The 21,798-nt window shown below is 45.2% G+C and overlaps 1 protein-coding gene across 2 annotated transcripts in view; it reads right to left on the bottom strand.

Moving 5' to 3' along the window:
* Positions 1 to 21,798, bottom strand: part of PCSK5 (proprotein convertase subtilisin/kexin type 5) — a 447,663-nt gene that overhangs the window by 49,215 nt on the left and 376,650 nt on the right. The window lies entirely within an intron of this gene.

The following is a 21,798-nucleotide window of genomic DNA, read 5'->3' as shown; positions in this document are numbered from 1 at the left end:
AAGGACTTCGAGGACCACTAAGTCAGTCTCTCTCCCTCCCTCTTAACCCTCCCGGAAAGACGCCAATTCCCAGATGCCATCACGAGGGGCGTTCTGTGATTTCCGCTGGCCCGCCGTGCCTGTGCCCGACAGGTTCCCGTGACACCCCCGTTCTGCTCTTTTTCCTTCTGGTCGGAGGTGGAAAACAATTGCTCCTTTTCCGAAGATTCCTTTCGGTACGTGAAGATTGTACGTCACCTTTAAGTGGATTGTAAACAAAACGATGTCCTTTGAACTTTGTGCACGGCTCTCCTTCCTGATGTACTCCAGGCTCTATTTTGGTGTTCACAAAGTCTGCCTCTTGGCGGTAGGGCCTTGCTCGAATCTATAGCCAAGCGTTCCCCTTGAATCCTCCCAGGGATGTCTCAAGACAATACTACTGTGTATTACACACTATATGTCTAATGCATTGCACCAAGAGTTATCGTGGAAAACTTGCTTTTTTAAAATTTCATTTATTTATTTTGAGAGAGAGAGCGTCTGTGAGCGAGCACGGGAGGGGCAGAGAGAGAGAGAGAGAGAGAGAGAGAATCCCAAGCAGGCCCCGCACTGTCAGAGCAGAGCCCGATACAGGGCTCGAACTCACGAACCGTGAGATCATGACCTGTGCTGAAACCAAGAGTCGGACGTCCAACTGACTGAGCCGCCCGGGTGCCCCTGTTGTGGAAAAATTTCTGTCAGAGGCTCTGCCCCTTAACCAGGGATTGCCAGAACCTTGTGGAAATAGCCTAGTGATGATGCAGGGGACAGGGTACCGGCCTGGGAACTGGGCTATCTGTTTCTAGTTCGAAGTTTTAACCCTGGCTTCACTGCCCTGTGAACGTGCACAAACGTCGCTCTCCTCTCTGCGCTCTGATTTCCGCAGGTGTAAAATGACCTCGTTAGAAAAGATGGTAGGAAAGACTTGCCAAAAGTAAAAAATGCTGATGCTGGGGCGCCTGGGTGGCTCAGTCGGTTAAGCGTCCGACTTCAGCTCAGGTCACGATCTCGCGGTCTGCGAGTTCGAGCCCCGCGTCGGGCTCTGGGCTGATGGCTCAGAGCCTGGAGCCTGCTTCCGATTCTGTGTCTCCCTCTCTCTCTGCCCCTCCCCCGTTCATGCTCTGTCTCTCTCTGTCTCAAAAATAAATAAACGTTAAAAAACAATTAAAAAAAAAAAAAGAAATTAAGGGATTGCTTAAAAAGAAAAAAAGAAAACTAAAAAAAAAAAAATGCTGATGCTGAGTCTAGCAGGGGTTGGCAATCTGTGGCCCACTCTGGGGCCGAATTCAGCCACGTCCCTTCCATAAGGAAGGATTGAACAAGAGTCAAGACAGCCAAGGACATAGCCAGACCCTTTGGCAGGAGGCTGTGATTTGCTCTCGGTGAGGAAATGGGTTTTTTTTCCCCCTCCGTTATACAGCGACATGGTCTGTTATAGGGCAACCCCGGGCAGGGCAGTGAAATGAACCATAAACCAGGCTAATTAAGGGACATAAGGAATCTCGGAGGTGCCACGACAAAGCAAAGCTCACTGAAATTCTTAGAATTCTTGCCGGTGGGGAGGGGGGGCTTCGTGCTTTCCGCAATCCATTTTTTGGGGGATCTGAAACCCTTCGAAGGGGGTGGGAGGGCCCCAGCGAACACTAGTGGTTCCCCTGGGTGAGTTTGTTTCCTGCTACGGATCTATGTTTGCATCTGTATTCTTTTCAGTTCTGGTGCTAACTAAGCTGCTACTTCTCAGCTCACAGTTGGGCAGCTTACTTTTTCCTGCCTGTCCCCGATGAACATATTTGACTCTGACAGTTTTGCTAATTTGGCAAGGGCTGGGGAAATTCTAATCCTGTTCTCTAATGTTCTGGCCATCCCTCCCATCTAGGAATTTAATGAGTTTGCTCTCTGCTCCTTTAAGCAGGTCACTGATGAAAATGTTAAACAGGACCAAGCCTCAGAAATGTGCATACCAATGTAATCTTGAGTCCAGGGACCTTTCCAGCCCAGATGCACAGCGAACGTGGTACCTTTACAATAGTTTGCATAAATGAATAATGCATAGAATAGGAAGTATGTCTTCTAACAGCTTGTGAATGCCCATTAGTCTTTCTCATTATTACCGGTTATTCTGAAGAATAAGGATTATTAAAAAAAAAATTTTCCACCCCCGAAGATCCACAAGTCAGACATAAGCTAAATGGATTTAGCTTGACCACTGAGAGGCAGCTGTTATGGGATTAAGGAAAGGTAACAGTCCCAAACCTAGAAGTTGACTCTAAGTCAAGTTGGCATTTGGATGGTGAGGAGGGTTGGCTGAAGGACAAAGATGAATTTTCCTGGCTTCGCGTGTTGTATGCATGCGTGTGTTTGGTGGGGGGGGGGGGGCGGAAAAGTCTAAACAGTCTAGAATTGTGCACAGTCTCGGAAGGTGGTATCCAGAGTAGGATGTTTACTTAGCTCTGGTTCCTTGGTATTGTCAGGCTTTTGAGCTGAGAGAACATAATCTGGGTGGAAATGGGGCACGTTCAGTGAGAATTCAGAGAGAGTGTCACACATTTGGAAAAAAAGCCTTCAGAAACAGTTACTGGCTTCCAGCTGCTGACATCCCCACCAAGGAGAATGTGTGAGCAGAAGCCTTGTCAGGCTGGGGATACAGCCTGCCTTTCTCGAGAAAACCCATTTGTACGGTCTCCTTTTTATGGGCTGGGGGGCGGGGGCAGGACCACAGTGTCCCCTCTGTCTGGAGAGTTCTGGGTGATCCTCTGCGTCCCCTTCCACGTTTTCCTTAGTTTCATCGGTGCTGGGTCTCGTGCAAACTCAGTCTTCCCGTGGGGATATTGACGGCTGCTGTCAACGTCTCCTTCAGGGGTCAACTTACATCCTCTGCCATGTTATTTTGTTCTCAGGAATACCTATACCCTCGCCATCGAATAGGGATGGATCAGGGCCGTGTGAGTAGTTATGGATACCTCACTTAGAAAATGTATTGGAAAGAGATATTTTAAACTTCAAATGGAACTGAATGTTGACAATGGGAAGAGGAAGGGCATTTTTTATGGGTTACATAAACGGAGTCCTATAATTAAAGATACATAGAAGCCAAAATGACTCGAATGTGCCTTTTCTAAATTAATTCTTCTTGTAGGATTACTTTTCATTTGAAGGGGACAAGCGACCTGTCGTTTTTTAAAGAGCAGCCCTTTAGCGTGTAACATCTAGGTATGCCACAGCCAGCCACGCATCAGGTACATCGTTGAGGCAGAATTGCCTCTCTGCAAAACCTCATGTCAGGATTCACTGGCAGGCTTCTAGGACTTTCATCCGTACCTCGTGGTAGCCCAGGCCTTCCTCTGTACGGCCTATTGAAACTGCTCTGTTCCATAGTCCTTTCCTGCACAGACCCTACTAGCTACTGCCCAGGATGATAGAGTAATGGGCATGTGAAACTTGTGCTCTTGGGAAGCTCCTAGGTTCTCATCTGCTTCCATCCCTCCTCAGGTATCCTAGACGCATAAGGCTCCTTTTGCTTTGACCTCTCAGGCCACCTCTGTAGATGTCCGTAAGGCAGCACCCACCTTGTTGTAATTGAACATACCCCGTATGCTTGCTTTTCCCAGATGATTTCAACCTTTTGGCTCAATTACCTTCCCAGTTCCACTCACCTATATTCTAGGCTCGACCAAACTTGGGGCTCTGTTCACCTCCCCAGTGCCTCCCCCAATGCGTGTGTGTGTGTGTGTGTGTGTGTGTGTGTGTGTGTGAATTATTTATACGTTCTAGTGCATGAATGCTTTCCATCTTGAAGAAGGTACGCTAACATAGAAAATTTAATAACAAAATGATTAGAAATACAAGATCTACGTTTTACTGTAGGCCAGTGGATTGTCTTGCATATTTCTCCTCGGGGACGAGTGACTCAGGCCACACTTAACAGAATGCCACATCTGAGCTAATACATTCCTATGCCGACTTTCCAAAAATATGTTTTACCTTTGATTCCGTAAAGTTATACCCGGCAGGGGTGGCTCTCTGATGGGCTCACACATCTGCACGTATAGACAGACTTCCTGCACTTGGCTTCTAGCCCTTCCATATTTTGTAGACAGACTCCGTGATCCTAATGAACTTGTTTACCTAGCGTTTTGGGGTTGGGAGAGGTTTAAAATATAGCGAGAAATGAAAGTGTTTGAATGATATGACTGGATTCCACTTTTCTCGCCTTTCCATCACGTTCTATAGCTCTGGTGCATAAATGTGTTCCCCAGAAAAAACCTTTCTAGATTAAAATAACCGATGATTACGTGCCCGTGAAAGACAGCATAAAAATTTATCTGCTGAGACTGGATTTAAAAAGTGTGGTACATGTATACATTAAAATTTTGTTTCTCAAAAATATTTAACGGGACGCCCGGGTGGCTCACTCAGTTGAGTGTCTGACTTTAGCTCGGGTCATGATCTCACGGTTCGTGGGTTCAAGCCCTGCATCGGGCTCTGTGCTGTCAGAGCAGAGCTGCTTCGGATCCTCTGTTTCCCTCTCTCTCCTCCCCTCCCCTGCTCATGCTCTCTCTCTCAAAAACAAATAAACTTAAAAAAATCTTTAATGACGTGACAGGCTCTGTGAATAAGGACGGCAATCCATATCTAGATATGTCTGTAATATATACGCATATCTGTCTATATGTGTCGATATGACTTTATCAAAAATCAGAAGGAAAGCTCAACGATTATTAGTAGCTATCTCTGATATTATTTATGTGTATGTTTCTATATTTTCTTAATAAGCGTGTGCTATGGAATTAATTTTAAAAACTGCTAGTAAGGAAAGAAAGCGCGTGCCCAGGTTATGAATCCCGAGTCATCCGTGTTTGGAAAACGGTCTTCTCCCACAGACCTCTCTTTCAAGAGAGCTGGTCTTTTGGTCACGCTCTTCAGTTTCTGTCCCCTTTCTTCACACGTCTGGCTTTTCATCTCTCCACCTCGTTTCTCAGCAGTTCTTGATTCTACATCACCAGGACAAGACTGCTACTCCACGGGGCTTGTTTAAAACCGTGACCGATGTTTAAACGAATTCCTTTTTCCAAATTCACTTTTCATACCAAATGTTTTCCTGATAGGATTCTGTAAAGGAGGCCGATGACTGGGAAGTGAGGTCATTCTCGGCTCTGCCTCCAGACTTACTCACTGGCTGAGGTGCCGTCACTTGGGCCAAGCATCCTTAAACAGTTCTCCTCGTGAGCACCTGAAGCCTTGTGGGAGCATCAGCAGGATGCCCGTCCCCTACTGAGAGGTACCACAGCTCCCTTTGAGGGGAGAGACGGCATTGCGAGCAGCCCTTACTTAAATTGTTTGGGGAGATAATTAAACGTGTTGTCAATAATGCATATTCTCTCGGAGTAAATATATGCTAACTGGATGATGCTGTCCGAATCTGTTAGGAGAGTCACTGGCATTGCTCGTTTTACTCAGAAATAACGAAGCGGGTAAGAGATTTATATGCCCACAAAGTACAAGTAAATTTAAGTCCCCAGTGGCACTAACAAGTATTACTTCAAGCAATTAGCGCTCGCATACAGAATGGACCCTCTGACCAGCTTTGCCAAAGCAGATTTTTTTTCCTGGAAGGTTCAATGGCGCTGGGATACAAAGTACTTGGTTAGGGGGACTGTTGATGGTTTTCAACCATTTTGTCCTCTCTGGCGTCCAAGGACAATGAATGAATATTTGAATTGGCAATAATGTAAATGGCGCAGCTGACAAGGGGGCACAACCCCCTGGAGGGGCGCGGTAGTAGAGAGCAGAATAAATAATCTAAATCATTGTCTACAAATGTCGGCTAAGGGACGGCTCCGTTCTCTGTTGGACTCTAGTCTTTACCAAGTCCTCTGGTTCCAACAATGGACTATCAGAATAGGCAAGCTGTTTCTGGATTTCCATTCTTCTCTCAACCAATTAGCGGGTGGAAAAGACAGATGAATATACACAGCCGCGTGCCTGTGCGGATTGTTCACTACGGCTGCGTGTTCATTCACTCATTCACTCATCCTGGGGCTTACGTTTTAGAGGGAAAGTCGGCAATACGAGAAAAATTAGATAATTGTTATAGTGTAAACTAAAATGTGAATCGTCAGTAAGTGCACGAAACAGCCACGAAAATGCAAGCTCCATGAGGACAGGTGGTTTGGTTTGCTTTTCCTGTACCTCAGTGCCTGGGGCAGAAGCTCCAGAAATACGCATTGAATGAAGAAGAAAAACATATAAAATAAGTACATAAATTCAGATAAAGGGTCAGGGAGTGATGAGATTAGAAAGGAGACAAGAGGTCTTAATTTAGGTAGGCCAGTTGGGGAGAGAGTCTTTCAGGAATTGACCTTTGGGAGGAGATCAGGATAGTGACCAGGAGATGAGGTCTGAACTCAGAGGCCAAGAAAGCTTCCTCTGTTCAAGAAACATTGAGAAGGCCAGTGGGGCTACAGTGGATGAAGAGAAAGGAAGAGGGTCAGGAGATGAGGCCAGGGTCATCGGCTGCATCAGATCGAATGTTATCTGACTGGCCAGTCTGCAGCTGTAGTAATGGAGAGAAATCAGATTTGAGGGAAACTAAGCAGATAAAATCGAGAAGCTCAGATGACATGATGTGGGAGGTGAGGAAGTAGGATGGTTCCCTCGCGCTGGATTGAGTACTTGGGTGGATGGAAAGGAGGAACATTCAGCGGGTGGGGGGGGGGGGGCGCGTAGGAGTAATAAGCAAATACTTAACTGACTCTGCGTGATAGTTCATACACCACTTGGGTTATTATAAGTATATGCAGACAAGAAAGGCAATCCCTACCCTCAAGGAGTTTGGTGAGGAGACAGTAATTAGCAAAGCTAATTAGGGAAGAAACCACAATGTGGCAAAATATAGAAGAGATAAGCCTCTAATCTAGCATACCACAGAAATATTAGCCTAGGGCCTGAGAGAAACTGAGTTCTGATTCTCTTCCTCTCTTCCCACTTAATTAGCCTTTCTCTCTCTTTTTGAATAGAACATTTTGGGGCATTTTTCTTACAGTTAGAGTTGCCAGATAAAATGCAAGACTGAAATGGGACGCCAAGAACTATAGTTTCAGTGTAAGGATGAATGAAAAATAAAATTGCCAGGAGAAGGGGACAGCAGAAAACATCATCCCAGTCTCAGCCTTGGCACTGGGTAGATTAAGAAACAACATCAAACCCTCTTCTGAGAATCTATAACTATAAGCTGGATCTTACACGGGTTATCTGAATTCATGTTTTCTGTGTGTTCTGGAACGTCTCAAAAGGAAAATTCAACTTAAAGCAGTCCTAGGTAGATAGTATCCCAGGACAGTTGGTAGAAACAAATGCAAATCCTCTCTAGAGAAATGCAGCCTTAGCCCAGATCTCAAAGTATGCTCACAGGTACATTTTCAAGGAAATCGGTCACAGTTTAAAAACAAGGAAGTCTGTTAAGCGTCCGACTTCAGCTCAGGTCATGATCTCACAATTCATGGGTTCGAGCCCCACGTCAGGCTCTGTGCTGACAGCTCAGAGCCTGGAGCCTGCTTCAGATTCTGTGTCTCCCCCTCTCTCTGCCCCTCCCCCACTCGTGCTCTGTCTCTCTCAATAATAAGTAAATGTTAAAAAAAAATTAAAAAGAAGGAAGTCAGGCACTCTGAGAGAAAGTTGGCAGAAATAACAGATATCAGAATCAGACCCGCAGAGACCACTGATCTTGAAATTATCTGACACAGAATATAAAAGTAGCCAATGTTTAGTATTTTTAAAGAAATAGAAGAACATCTTGAAAATAGAAAAGTAACCAGTTTGGAAAAGAAGCAAATATAACTTCTATAAATGGAAGACATAAACATTCAAAACTGAAACTAAGTGGGCATACTAAACAATAGATTAGGCGTAGCAGAAAGAGAATGAGTAATCTCAAAGATAGATACAAAGAAAAGACAGAAAATTCAGGGACAAAAAGGTCGAAAACACGAAAGGGCAGTAAGAGCCGAGGAGGGTAGCATGAGAAGATTTAATATATGTCAAAGTTGGGGCGCCTGGGTGGCGCAGTCGGTTAAGCGTCCGACTTCAGCCAGGTCACGATCTCGCGGTCTGTGAGTTCGAGCCCCACGTCGGGCTCTGGGCTGATGGCTCGGAGCCTGGAGCCTGTTTCCGATTCTGTGTCTCCCTCTCTCTCTGCCCCTCCCCCATTCATGCTCTGTCTCTCTCTGTCCCAAAAATCAATAAAAAACGTTGGAAAAAAAATATATATATATGTCAAAGTTCCAAAAAGAAATAATAGCATGGGGAAGAGGTAGCAGTAAAAGAAATAAAATGAGAATTTTCCAGACTTATTAAAAGATACCAATCATTAGTCCCAAGAACTAAACATATATATTATTAAGCATATATTAAACATATATAAGCATAAACGTGTACATTATTATTGTTTAGTCTGCAAGAAGATTCATCCTCATGAAATTGCAGAATAACCAAGAATACAAACAGCTCTTAGTCTATGGAGAAGGATAAAGAGACAGACTATGTCAGAAGACAGAAAATACTTTGAGAAGAAGACTTGGAAATTTGGTGGATGGAAGAGTGTCAGTCATTTCAAAAGGACACTAAAAACAGTGGCAGAAAGTTCTTGGAAATCCTGGCAACAGACCTGGAATCATAAAATCGAAGGACCAGAAGGGAAGTTAGGCTTTGGCCCCACTCAGATGTCGTGAGAGTATGAAGCATTTTTGCTTGTTCCTTTTGAGTCCTATAGTTCTTCTGAAACAATGAGTGGGGTTTTTGGTTTGTTTGTTGGTGTGTGTGTGTGTGTGTGTGTGTGTGTGTGTGTGTGTGTTTGAGCCTCCAGTAAACTTTGTAAAGTAAACTTTTTGTAAAGGAACTTTGTAAAGTAAACTGATGCTGCAGTTACGGTCAAGTTGGGGTATGGTGAAGCGTGAATGCTCCACCAGAGTCAGGAACCGTGTCTTACTCAGCAAACCTAGTGCCTCGTGTTATGCCCAGCATGAATTGATTTCTTTCACAAATATATTTTGAGTCCTACTATTTGCTAGGGCTAAAATGATAACTAATTCCTGGTACAATACGGAGCTCAGGGTGTAGGGAGGAATGAATGCAGCAAGGAAAGAGATGTTGCCACGAATGCTGCCTAGTGTTACTAACGGGCTTATGAACAATTCATTAAGAAGAGAAAAGGGTGATACCTAAACCAGGGTGTGTGTTTGAGGGAAGGGGAGTGTGGCCACAGAATGGCTCCTTGAGGAAGTGAAGGCTTAGTGAGCCTGGAAAGTGAGTTTGAAGGAGAGAAGGCAGAATTATTTCCATGTGGAAAGGCCTTAAGGCAGAGAGAGCTAAATGTATGGAGATGATTCCTCCAGTAAAGGGCTCGTGAGATTCCCCTTATATAGCATGGTTGCTCTCACCTTAAAAACGCACAACATTTTAAATAAAAGAATGGGAAAAGGACAAAAGGGATTGCAAAGAGTTTGCAAGTGATGAGTGGACGTTGGGGTTTGAGAAAGCAAGAAGAAATGGGAGGGAAGATGGGAGAGATAAGAGGCTGGGTCGTGAAGAAGCTTCTCTGCCGTGCTTGGGAGGACAGACTCTGTCCAGAGCCATGGGAAACCACTTTAGATTTGTATGTGGTTGTGTAATGATCAGGTTTAAATTCGAGAAAGGACGTGGTTATTGTGGCATAGGGAATGGATTTCAAGAGTGAAAGAGAAGAAGCAAAGGACTGGAACTGGGGACCTCGGTAGAAGACGTTTGCATTATCCAGGTGAGCTATGTTAGTGGCCCAAACTAAAGCGTAGTAGTGGAGTTGGGTCCAAGTGGACAGAATGAAAGATACGTGGCCGGTGGAAATGACCTGGTGGCTGTTGGGGGTTGAGTTACGTCCCTCAGAACAACGTGTCCAAGTCCTAACCCCTGGTACCCACAAGTGCGACCTTACTTGGAAATAGGGTCCTTGCTTGTATAATGAAGTCAAGATGAGGTCCCACTGGATTAGGGTGGAGCCTAAGTCCAGTGACTGATGTCCATATACGAAGGTCACGTGAAGACAGACACGCAGACACAGAAGGAAGATGGTGATGAGACCATCGAGGCATGGGTTGATGAGTTGCAGCTGCAAGCCAAGGGCCAGCAGGGATTGTTGGCAATGAAGCTAGGGAGAGGCAAGGAAGGATCCTCCCCCCAGAGCCTCCAGAAGGAATCTACCCTGCTGATTCCTTGATTTTGGACTTCTGGCCTCCAGAACACTGAGAAACATATATATTTCTGGGGGTTTTTTTAAATGTAAATTTCTATAGTTCTTTTTAAACAAACTTTTAATGTTTTTATTCACTTTTTGAGAGAGAGAGACAGGGTGTGAGCAGGGGAGAGAGGCGGGGAGAGAGGGAGACATAGAATCCGAGGCAGGCTCCAGGCTCTGAGCTGTCAGCACAGAGCCCAGCGCGGGACTCGAACCCACGAACCGTGAAATCATGACCTGAGCCAAAGTCGGATGCTCAACTGACTGAGCCACCCAGACGCCCCAATATTTCTGTTGTTTTAAGCCACTTTTTTGTGGTTCTTTGTTACAGCGGTGTTAGGAAACTAATGCAGTGATACAATAAGTATTTACAAACATCATTTGCCCCCGTGTTTCTGCTTTGATCCTTAAAATACTGAGAAGATAGCTACCAATTCTTTCTTATTCACCTGCTTTCCTTTTAATGGCGGGAGGGATGCTTTGTCTTCCACGATTCGAGAATTAGAGAGAAGAAACTCTGCGTGGGAGAGATGGCAAGTTTAATGCAGGGCAGGGAGTGTTAGGAAGCTTACTGTTTATAGATCGAATTCACATTCTCCATTTTAGCCTTATAAGTACTCAAGTTGATACTTTGATCTTTTTCTGTGTTTGCCTGCCCTCCCCCACCCCGCTTCCCCAGTCTTGTTGCTCAGTTGGTTCTGAATCTTGGAAAGAGTTATTTTTAACAAAGCCCAGAGAGAGAGGGAGAAATGGAGGGTTTCCTAGAATTTTGGCTTAAGCAGCCGAGTGGTACTCTATCTGGAGCCATATAACTCAGGAGGCGGGGCCGTGGAGGACGCAGGTGGGAGATGACAACATGTAGCTTATGTTTGCTGCATTGAACGTGGTCCAACTTCCTCAGGTTAGGGATGAGTAAGCTGAGCCCCAAGGAACATCAGTCACTTGTCCACGGTCATACAGAACAAATGCAAATTTGGAAACTTCTGTTCCTGTGGACTCCGAATGATTTCTCTATCTCCTCCACGCTGCCTCTATTTAAGGTGACATATCCTTGCTTAACGATATTTACACACCCACTCTAAGAGACCCCTTTATGCAGCCTTACCTTGCTACTCAAGACAATTTATCCCTCTACTGGTTGGCAAAAGCCCACATCACATCATCGGCTAAAGACTGAACAGGCCGTGGGCCTCGGGACACGTAGCTGGGCTTTGCACCAACGATTTACCCAAATCATTCAATTAAGGGCCTTCCATTGTCTACGGAAGGGGTCCCCAGGATATTTTATCATTACAGCTTGCATTTCAAGACCTTGCTCGGAATCTCCAATCTATTCAGGGTATTCTGCCAAAGTTGAACTGCCTGAAGCAAAACAGAACAATCCTTTGGATTCTGAAAGAAGTGTCCGGGACAGCAGGAGCCAAGCTGAAGAAGGCCAAGGGATGGGGAGTGCAGTCCCATCGAAGTCATATTTTTTATTACTTCTCCATTTAGACAACAAGCAAAGGTTACAGAAAGCCTGACCTTTCATTTCCTGACTCTGCTTAGGTGCATTTCACATTCTCAGCATCCAAGGAAACTCCCTACTAAACACGTCGTTAGAAACAAGGAAACGAAGACAACATACATTTGTCTCCCTTGCTGCCTGAACAGAAACAAAACTGCTGAAAAACAATTTATTCTCCAACAGACATATTTTCTGGTCATTACTTTTTTGCCCAAATTGCTGGTTTTGTGTAAGCAAACTAAGGCTTGCGTAAAAAGTCCTGTTATATCTGGGGAAACAAACAAACAAAGAGCCACCCTCTGTGATACGCTTTTCCGGGGGCGGGGGGGACAAAGAGCCTCTTACCTTTAAAAAAAAGATATTTTTAAAGACTCTGCCGATTCATCATCGGGCATATTTTAAAGAAGTGATGTTTTCTTTTGTGTATCTTCGAGTTGCTCTAGCAACTGGATCACTTTTTACTCATTAATCAGGAGGCACCCACCGGAGAACCTACCCTTCCTCCTAGAGTTTGGGGATTGTTTGCCTGTTCTTCTTTTTCAAACTTCCTAGGTTTTGGAAATGGTTGTCTTCAAAAGCCGTTCCCTTGATCTGAGCATTTTGCCGTGTTTGGTGCCTTATTCACTGCTACACATTTTCTCTTCTGTGTTACTTTAGATCTTCTGTGGACTACGAGGTATGCTTTGACGGCTCCTTCCTCTGTACTTTTGTGCTGTTATTTCTAACAGCTAATGGGGGGTTTTGCTCAGTCCCCGGAGTCAGGTGGTGGATTACACGGAACCTTTCCACTTCCTCCTCATTACACATACCACAGATCAGAAGGGCTTTTAACAGTTAAAAATGGAGTTTTGCTTCCTTTCGTGTTCTTTCTAAGCTCCTCCTTCTTCTCAAAAGTCAGCAGTCCCATTTGGGTTTTCATGAGTAACCCTTGGACCTCCTGAAACAGTGACGAGCGGTGCACACAATTTCTAATCATTTGATGGCCTGAGGGATTCGGGGACCCTGTCTCCTGGCGTCCATACGCCCTTCTGAATACTGGGCTCGCATGCGGGTGTTGGTGACTCCAAACATCATGCAACATAAGGAAGAAGGACCCGGGAGTGCCTGTGGTCCAGAAGCTCCTAGCTGGTTTGCCAGGAATGTTTTGTTGGCGAGCGCGATGTTGACCCATACTCTGTTTAAAGAAGTCAATCGACTTCTCATGAAAGTCTGGATACTCGACGTTCTGCCTGAAACAGTTGAGGGTCTGAGCTGCAAAAGACTCCTAGGTGGTCTCCTATGGGCCCGAGTCCCCAGCTGAACCACCTGATTCTGGTACCTGTCTGGCACCGGTAGGTGCTTGAATTTAGGACCCTTGACCTTGTTCAATTTCTACCTCCTCCCCCATTTGTATAGATGTTGAGATCTAGATTTTTCAGTACCTGACCAAAACCAAACAATGATCAGTGAAAACTAAATCTAATTTGCTGACCACCGGCCTGGTGCGTTAAGTTCTTTGAAGCTGAAAACCATGTTTCTCTTTCTCCTACAGAATGGAGTACGTGCTAAATACTCAGGAAGGGCATTTTTTTTTTTTAATGTTTATTTATTTTTGAGACAGAGAGAGACAGAGCATGAACGGGGGAGGGTCAGAGAGAGGGAGACACAGAATCTGAAACAGGCTCCAGGCTCTGAGCTGTCAGCACAGAGCCCGACGCGGGGCTCGAACTCACGGACCACGAGATCATGACCTGAGCCGAAGTCGGCCGCTTAACCGGCTGAGCCACCCAGGTGCCCCAGGAAGGGCATTTTTAATGATGACCAAGAACTGTACAAATCCGTGCAGGTAAACGTCACACCAACTTTTGTCACTTGAGCTTTTTGAAAAATACTCTGTCATTTAGAATAAGAAGGGTGTAATTTTTTCAGGTATAGAGAAACACACTACCAGGTGCAGAGGTGTGCGTATGTGTATATGTGTGGGATGGGGCACACGAAGAAGGGAGAGGCTCTCAGAACACATTCCCCCAGAGTGGTAGCTTTTTAAGATGCTTCAAATGTAATAGATTGACCTGAGGGCTCGAAGTTAATAACAAGAGGAAAGACTATTAGAAGCAGTGCTGCGAGCACAACACTGATTTATCTAGAAGGTAGTGAAACATTAGACGAATTTTTATGTTCCTTGCCCTCCTCCCCAAATTAATAAATGGCACATGCCCTGGTTCCCAGCACAAAGGGGGTCTATCCGCCCCTCCAATCCCATGTTAGGACAGTGCCGTGCCTATGGTATAAAGGTGGGCACCCAAGCATGTGTGTGTGTGTGTGTGTGTGTGTGTGTGTGTGTACATACTCGTAAACATGTATGTAGGTTTTGTGAGGACAGGGAATAAATTACTGAACAAAAAGGCCATACTCTTCCAATTTGTGAGAGCCCTTTTTCCCAGTAGCCATTCTCAGAACAACAATTAATGAACAAACCCTGGTTGTTTTGATGGTGCAGTAAATACGGTCAAAAGTTGGCCACGAAAGAGAACTCGGGTTGTGGTGATATTTAATCTAAACGATTCGTGGAGAAATGAAGCCACTGCCATGATATAAATACAAGCTTAGCACCTGCCAGTGAGACAGGCTACCACTGAAACATTATGTCTTGGGGAGACGGGACGGGGCGGGGCGGGAGGAGGCTTGCAGGGCCCGAAATGCTCTACCGTGGTGCTTTCAATGGCCTTCACGCCACATTTGTGGTGACAAGAGAAAAGATTCCACGGAACAGCCAAACAGCCAGTCCCTGCAAAGCCACGCTCTTCCTCCTAATGAACCTCCTGTGACCACTCGAACAGCACTCCGGTGGCACTTTAGGTCTGAACACAGGCGAGATTTCGCAGGACGATTAAGTCTACACGATCACACAAAGTAAAAAGCAGGTTGACAATTATCTGCCAGATTTGGGGAGGGCTCTGTCCCACCATGAAATACCTTCGATTGGCTGTCTGTCTAGTCTGATCCTTTGGGTAATTACTGGCCACGTCTTCTCCCTATTTCACGTTTCATGGGCCTGATTGTTCTGGGAAGCTCTCCTGTTTTTCTTCCCCATGGCGGAGGAACACCCCAGGACTAGTTCGCCGGGTTCGCGCAGAACAAGAGCCCCGTTTCACAGAGGCTGGGCGTTTTACAGTCAGCCGAGATTCCTCTCTCAGATGCTGCAAAGATTCTGTCTCCAAGGCCATTGTGCTTCCTGCCATTTTACAGCCCTCCAGGGGCCTCCATTCACATTGGCAGGTGATAAGCTATTTTCAAGGCACGGGTAATCATAGTAATTCAGCGTTTTTCCCTATTAGCCCCTCCGAATGGGGAAAGTGCGTGGAAAAGCTGCTCATCTGTGCTGTTTCTTTTCTGTAGGTTTAGTGCTTTTGTGCTCCACATGGGCCCTGTGGTGAGTCCAAAGGGATTCAATGAAAGAGGGCCTACCAATTTTTCTAATGGTCACAAATTGCACGCGTGAGAATGCTCAGCATTTCTTTCTTCACTTTGGGAGAAGCCACCAACCTGCTAGGAGAGCCATTGTTCTTTTCTTTTTTCTCAACGTTTTTTTTTTTTTTTTTTTTTTTTATATTTATTTTTGGGACAGAGAGAGACAGAGCATGAACGGGGGAGGGGCAGAGAGAGAGGGAAACACAGAATCGGAAACAGGCTCCAGGCTCCGAGCCATCAGCCCAGAGCCTGACGCGGGGCTCGAACTCACGGACCGCGAGATCGTGACCTGGCTGAAGTCGGACGCTTAACCGACTGCGCCACCCAGGCGCCCCTCCATTGTTCTTTTCATCTGGGCTCTTGAGGCACTACCGACCGAGACATGATCGAATGATAGATGCACACGTGGGCGCCGGAGCGTGCGGCCGCTCGCTCGTTGTTGGCGATGAGGCAATTTTCCGAAGCGTTGATACATTTTGGAAATCTCTAGTATTTTCTAAAAAATTTGGCACGGGTGGTAGGGGGACTGACTTGACCACAGAAAGCTCAAAAGCTCATATACTTTGGTTACGCGAGTAGAAGGGAATGAGATTCCGTTTCTATAAAAACACCGCTGCAGACCTCAGCGTTCTTTACCACCACATAAAAGGGGAAAGGGCTTCTTTTGCAATGAGAATTAAAGAGTCACACGGTCAGGAACATTCGGAGACACCTGTGATTTAGCAAGCCACCACGATCCCTCCTTTGGACCCATTATTGTCAATTATGTCTGCATGTAAGTACACGCAATTACTTTGTACAATAGGCTATTTACTTCATTCGTCTAACATTTTTGCTGACAGCCTTGCCTCCCTTTTGAGGAAATATGTTTATTTAGCCTGCAGTATGAATGATTTCTTTGCACTCTGCTAGCATTCCAGTCTAAGAACTATTACGTCTAAAAGTAGCGTATTATTTGAAAATTGTACTTTCTCTGACCAGGACTTATGGCTGATACACCTAAAGGGAAGTGTGAGGAAATTTTCGGTCTTCAGCTCATTTTAGAAGCTATGCATTCTAATGTCTGAAAAAAAATGGGCGGTCATGATAAGATAGGTTCAGACGGAATGACCACTCAGAAGGAAACACGTGGCTTTGACTGCTCACAATTCCTTCCCTTTACTGGATTGCAAACTTGGCTGGTTTTTCTCTTAGCATTTTATTGGATGATAACTTCAATACTGACAAGTACCGATAGTTTCAAACTTATAGAAGAAAGATTGATAACTTCAAACTTACGGAAAAGTTGCAAGAATAAACCCACATACCCTTTACTCACATTCACTATTCCCTTTTCACCCCATTTGTGTAGAATTTGCTCCCTTGCTCTCATTCTGTTTATGTTTTAAATTTTGAATTTTTTTTTTTTCGGAATCATTCAAAGTAAGATACATACTTCGTGGCTTTTTACCCCTAAATATTTCAGTGCCTATTTCCTAAGAATAAGTACATCCTTTTGTATAATCACAGGGCAGACATCGACTTCTGGACATTTAATGTTAATAAATACCTTTATGTAATCTGCTCTCAATATTCCATTTTTTTCCCCCAATTGACTCAATTCTAGGATCACGTATTGCATGCAGACCCCTTGTCTGGTTAGTCGTCTCTAATCTGGAACAACTCCTTGGCTGTTTTTTGTCTTTTGTGACACTGACATTTTAAAAAGGCAACATGTCCTTTTTTTATAGCGTGTTTCTCCTTTGGCATTTGCTTGATATTTCTTTTTGTTTACATTCAGGTTAAGCGTTCCCGGCCAAACTCCTGCATAGGTCATGTGGTGTCCTTTTCAAGGTATCCTGTCCCAAAGTATCTCCTATCCAGCTGTCCCTCTTTAGTGAGTCTGATTTGCACTGTGGGTTTTGTCTCTCAGGAAATTTCTTCTCACTTAAGTCCGGCACAATGCTGAGCCCATGAAGCTGGTGAACAGTTCCCTAAGACAACTAAAAGGAAGCTTTTCTAGAAGAGACAGGAAGAAGAGTTTCAGAATTTAGAGCTCAGCATCAAGGCATAAAGAGATTTTTGGGATTATAAAACAGTATTAATAATTATGCCATTAATGTTGTTCATAAGAAATTCTGGCATTTGTATTTTGTATTCTGGCATATGCATTTTATTATTATTATTATTATTATTATTATTATTATTTTTAATGTGTATTCATTTTTGAGAGTGAGAGAGACAAAGCGTTAGCAGGGGAGGGGCAGAGAGAGAGGGAGACCCAGAATCCGAAGCAGGCTCCAGGCTCTGAACTGTCAGCACAGAGCCCGACATGGGGCTCGGACCCACGAACCGTGAGATCATGGCCTGAGCCAAAGTCGGACGCTCAACCGACAGAGCCACCCAGGCGCCCCTTCATTCCGTCTTTTAAATAGTGTAGCAGTTTTCTATTGCTGTTGTAACAAATTACCAAATTTAGTAGCTTAAAACATTACAGATTTACTATTCTACAGTTCTGTGGGTCAGAAGTCCACTCTGGGTCTCGCTGGGCTAAAATCAGAGTCGCCCCAAGGCTGGGTTCCTTTCCGGGGGCTCTAGCAGAAGAGTGGTTTCTTTTAGTCACTTGAGTTATTGGCGGAATTCAGTTCCTTGTGGTCGTGGGACTGAGATGCACGTCCCAGCTGGCCGTCCAGTGAAGGTTGTACTTGGCTTTTTGAAGCCATCTGTATTCAGTTTGGGGGAGGGAGCCTAAAACTAGCAACGACGGGCCTCTCCTCTCTCCTCTCTCTCTTTTCATGTCCTGAGCATCTACACGGGGTGGGCAGAATTGTAGGCGCTGTGATGCAAGAAGAAATATGACAAAGTGTCCGCCTGCACAGAAGTTGCGTTTCAGCGAAGGAAGAAATGTAGCAAGTTTCAAAAGGAAATAAAAAATTAAAATGTCAGATCGTTGTATGTGATCTGCCAGAATTAAACTAAGGTGATTGATATGTGTGTGTGTGTGTGTGTGTGTGTGTGTGTGTGTGTGTGTATGTGTGTGTAGGGGGTGGGAGGTCAGGGGAGGAGGAAGAAGTGAAGGAGGGACACAGACCGGGAGAGAGACAGAGATGCTTTCTCTAGATTGAGTGCTGAGGAGAAGCTTCTTAGAGGTGAGATTTGAACAGAGATGTGATGTTGGAAGCCCCCACGTTAAGTTAACAGCTTGAGAAGAGCACTTCAGGTGAAGGCGAGTGCAGGGTCTAGGAGCAGGAATGGGCTAGAAGCAATCCAGACCAGGGTCCTCCTGTGTAGCTGGAGAGTAAGGTCCAGTGATGATGTCAGAGATGTGGAGAAGGTTAAATTAGTAAGGCCCTTTGGATTAAAGCCCACATCTGTCAGTCGTCAAGCATTATCTACCAGTTCTAGCTGGAGTTACAGAGTTCTCAAGCGAAGGGTCACTGGTTTCTTGGCAAAGCGAAAGCATAATGCCCCCGTCAGATGACGTATTTGTTCATTGAACAGGATTCTGATGCTTTCCCCCAGTCACTTGCGAAATTCCCAAGTGGCCCATCCCACTGATGCACAATAGGACAGTTGGACAATGGCTTTGGGTAACTCTTATCAGCCATGCATACCATGGTAAAGTTAAGCTGTAACTGACTTCATGGTCTGATTTGCGTTTTAACATTCAGCGGGGTAATTACTATACCTAGTCCCAAGGAATAATTGACAGATTTTATGTTTGAAATCTCAGTAGGTCAAACTTCCCATTTGTAAAACTTTTCAGTGGCTCCTTTGTCAAGCACATAAAACGAATTTACTTCCGATCTGAGACCTTGTATCCCAAATTTTTATAGCCTTAAATATAGTATTTTATCACTACTATAAATGGTTCTTGACTTACCTCCCACAGACCCATCAGTGCTAAAGGCAAGAGGCCTCCCTAATTCACTTGTTTCAATTCATAGAAGATTTCTAAGTGGAAGCCAGGTCATTTGGATAATATTTCAAATGTACAGCTGCATTCTACTAAACATAATAAATCTGCAATTTTACAATTGGCCTGGTGGCTAGCATGACTGGACTAGGCTTTCCAATAAGCATTCCTTCCAAATAACCTCCTTTTTCTTTCAGGATTCACCTTCGGATCTCACCCAAAGGCTCAAAGCCATCACTGAAACGTTGGGGACACAGTAATATGGAGATCACAGTTTAGGTTGATTTAGTTTTCTAATGGAACATCGAGGTTTCCAGCAATTATTTTAGGGCATAAAGTTCTATCATGATGGTAAATCAAGCTGTCAGCTCTTCCTGGTCCAAATTAGAGGTTGGAGAGATTGAGAAACTTTTCTGCTCTAATGTCACACTCTTTGTACCTCCAGGTTTATGCATGTTACCCCTCTGGAGGCAATGCTTACCCTCGGATTTGCTTGTACTGGTGATCTCTTTGAATGGGGTGGGGGTCCCTTCAGGCAGAAATGCTCCTCTCCAAGTGCCCTCACGGACCTCCCTATCCCTGGTCACCCTGGGTGGACATTGCTACATTGCCTGCCTGGTTCACGCAAAACATTATTCACATGTATCACCTAGTGTTGGATAGTTTATAGAGAGTCAGAACACGGTTTTATGGAAGGCTTGCAAAAAAAAAAAAAAAGAAGAAGTTGGCTGCTACAGATGGCCATGGGCACAGCTGGGAGGAAAAAAGGCTTGATTGACCTGGTAACATCACCACTGGGAACATGACTAGTGTTTGCAGAGGTCAGCCCGGATGCCCCCTGCCTGCTAATACTTTGACTTCGGGTCCTTGGCCAAGGGCTGGTAAATGAGGCATGGCCCTGCCCAGACCCTGTCCCTGAGCCCGCTGCCTTCTCCAGCACGCTGTGCTGTTTGGTCCCCATGCTGCTGCTCACGCCCTGGGCTGGCCCATGGTGCTGGAAGCTGAGCTGAAGGCTGTCGGTAGGGCTGCAGCCAAGGTTCCTCTGGTGGGAGTTGCAGGGAGACTTCATGGAAAGGATGAGTCTGGACTTGTCCCAAATTACACTCCCGTTGACTTTTGGAAGGCTGGAATTTCAGACTCTGGAGGTGCGGAGGCAATTTACTGACATTCGCTGTTGGCCTCACTCTTAGTTGGAGACTTGCCTTCTGAGCAGCTGGGTATCAATATGCCGATGCTCCTGCCTCCCCCACACTCGGCTTCTCTCTATTCTGGTGTCTGTTCTGTGGCTTCAGTCAAGTTTTTTCTCCTCAACCAGCGGAGCTTGAAGTTCTCCCTACCATCTGGTAGAGGACTGTGGAATGGCCGTGTGCCAGGGGCATAGGGGGATGGGGCATTGGGGTGAAATGAGGACACCTAACCACACGCACGAAAGCCACATGTTCACTGGGTGCTACCCGGTGATAGGCACTATGCTCAGTGCTTATGGCACAGTGGCACACAAGTTAGGTGCGTGGCCTCAGATATGCCAACGGGACCCTTGATAGTGGCATTTGTGATAAGAAAGCAAGTCAAATTTTACGTTGGTAGTAATAATAGAGCCTCTTGGTTTCGTTCTCTTGAAGAGCTTGGGTTAGGATTATCTTTAGTTTTCATTATGATATCTAGAGCCATCTTAGAAAGTAGAAGGCAGGCAGCTTATGGATGGTTTCCTTCGTGAAACAGGATGGAATTAAACCAAAGCGGGTAGGACTTGGTCCAAAGATTTTCATGGTGTTTAGGGAAGGATGGAAATAGATACTAGGATTTGAGTCCATTTTCTACAATCCCACAAATCCAGTTAAGACCCAACCACCCGAAGTTCCAGCTATTAACTGCTGATCTGACTTTTACTTTTGTGTTGAACTTAATAGACGTAAACTGGGCTCTTGGCTACTGAGGGATTTTAGAAACATCAGAAATGTTCCACCCAAAGACAGTAATTTGGCAACATGTTTCTAGTTTCTTCTTCTTAAACATGCAAGAGAGACACATTCTTTTTGGTTTCTAGATACCTCTGTTCAGGTGAGATCCATTCCACCCACTCAACTGCCCCTGCACCCCCTCAGTCCCTGGAAATTTAATGCCACAAGCCCCACCTCTGCCCCATATATGGTGCTTAGCCACACTCTGTGCTTTTGTTGCACTAGGTTTGTTTTGGAAGTGCTTGGCTCCGTTCTCTTTGCGCAAGCATACGTGATCCAGAAAGCCTTGGCTTGCAGCTTAACTGTGCAGGTCAGTCACGCAACAAGTAGGAAGAATTTTGATGATCCCCGGCTCTGAGGGAAAACAGCGTAGTAACACCAAGACCCAAGATGATGAGCTCATTGCTCTAGAATTGAACTTAGAATACCTCGCCGCTATTTGCTTTTCCCCCGTAACCGTAAGAATGTGCACTTGAACATAGGACAAGGAGCAAAAGGAAACTTCAGGGGGCACAGCCAAAGAGCACAGGAGGAGAACCAAGAATGAAATGAATATGGCGGGTTGACCTCTCCACGACTGTCATTCATAGTCTTTAGGAAAATGGTGTATGTGTGCGCTCTACTCTTGAAAAAGAGCAAATGTTTGGCTATTCTTTGGATTTGGAGCCATATGGTCCTAAGTTTGAGTTTGGCTCTAAAACTC

Source organism: Panthera leo, chromosome D4, assembly GCF_018350215.1.
Source record: "Panthera leo isolate Ple1 chromosome D4, P.leo_Ple1_pat1.1, whole genome shotgun sequence".
Classification (NCBI taxonomy): Eukaryota; Metazoa; Chordata; class Mammalia; order Carnivora; family Felidae; genus Panthera; species Panthera leo.
This window is presented reverse-complemented; position numbering and strand designations above follow the sequence as displayed.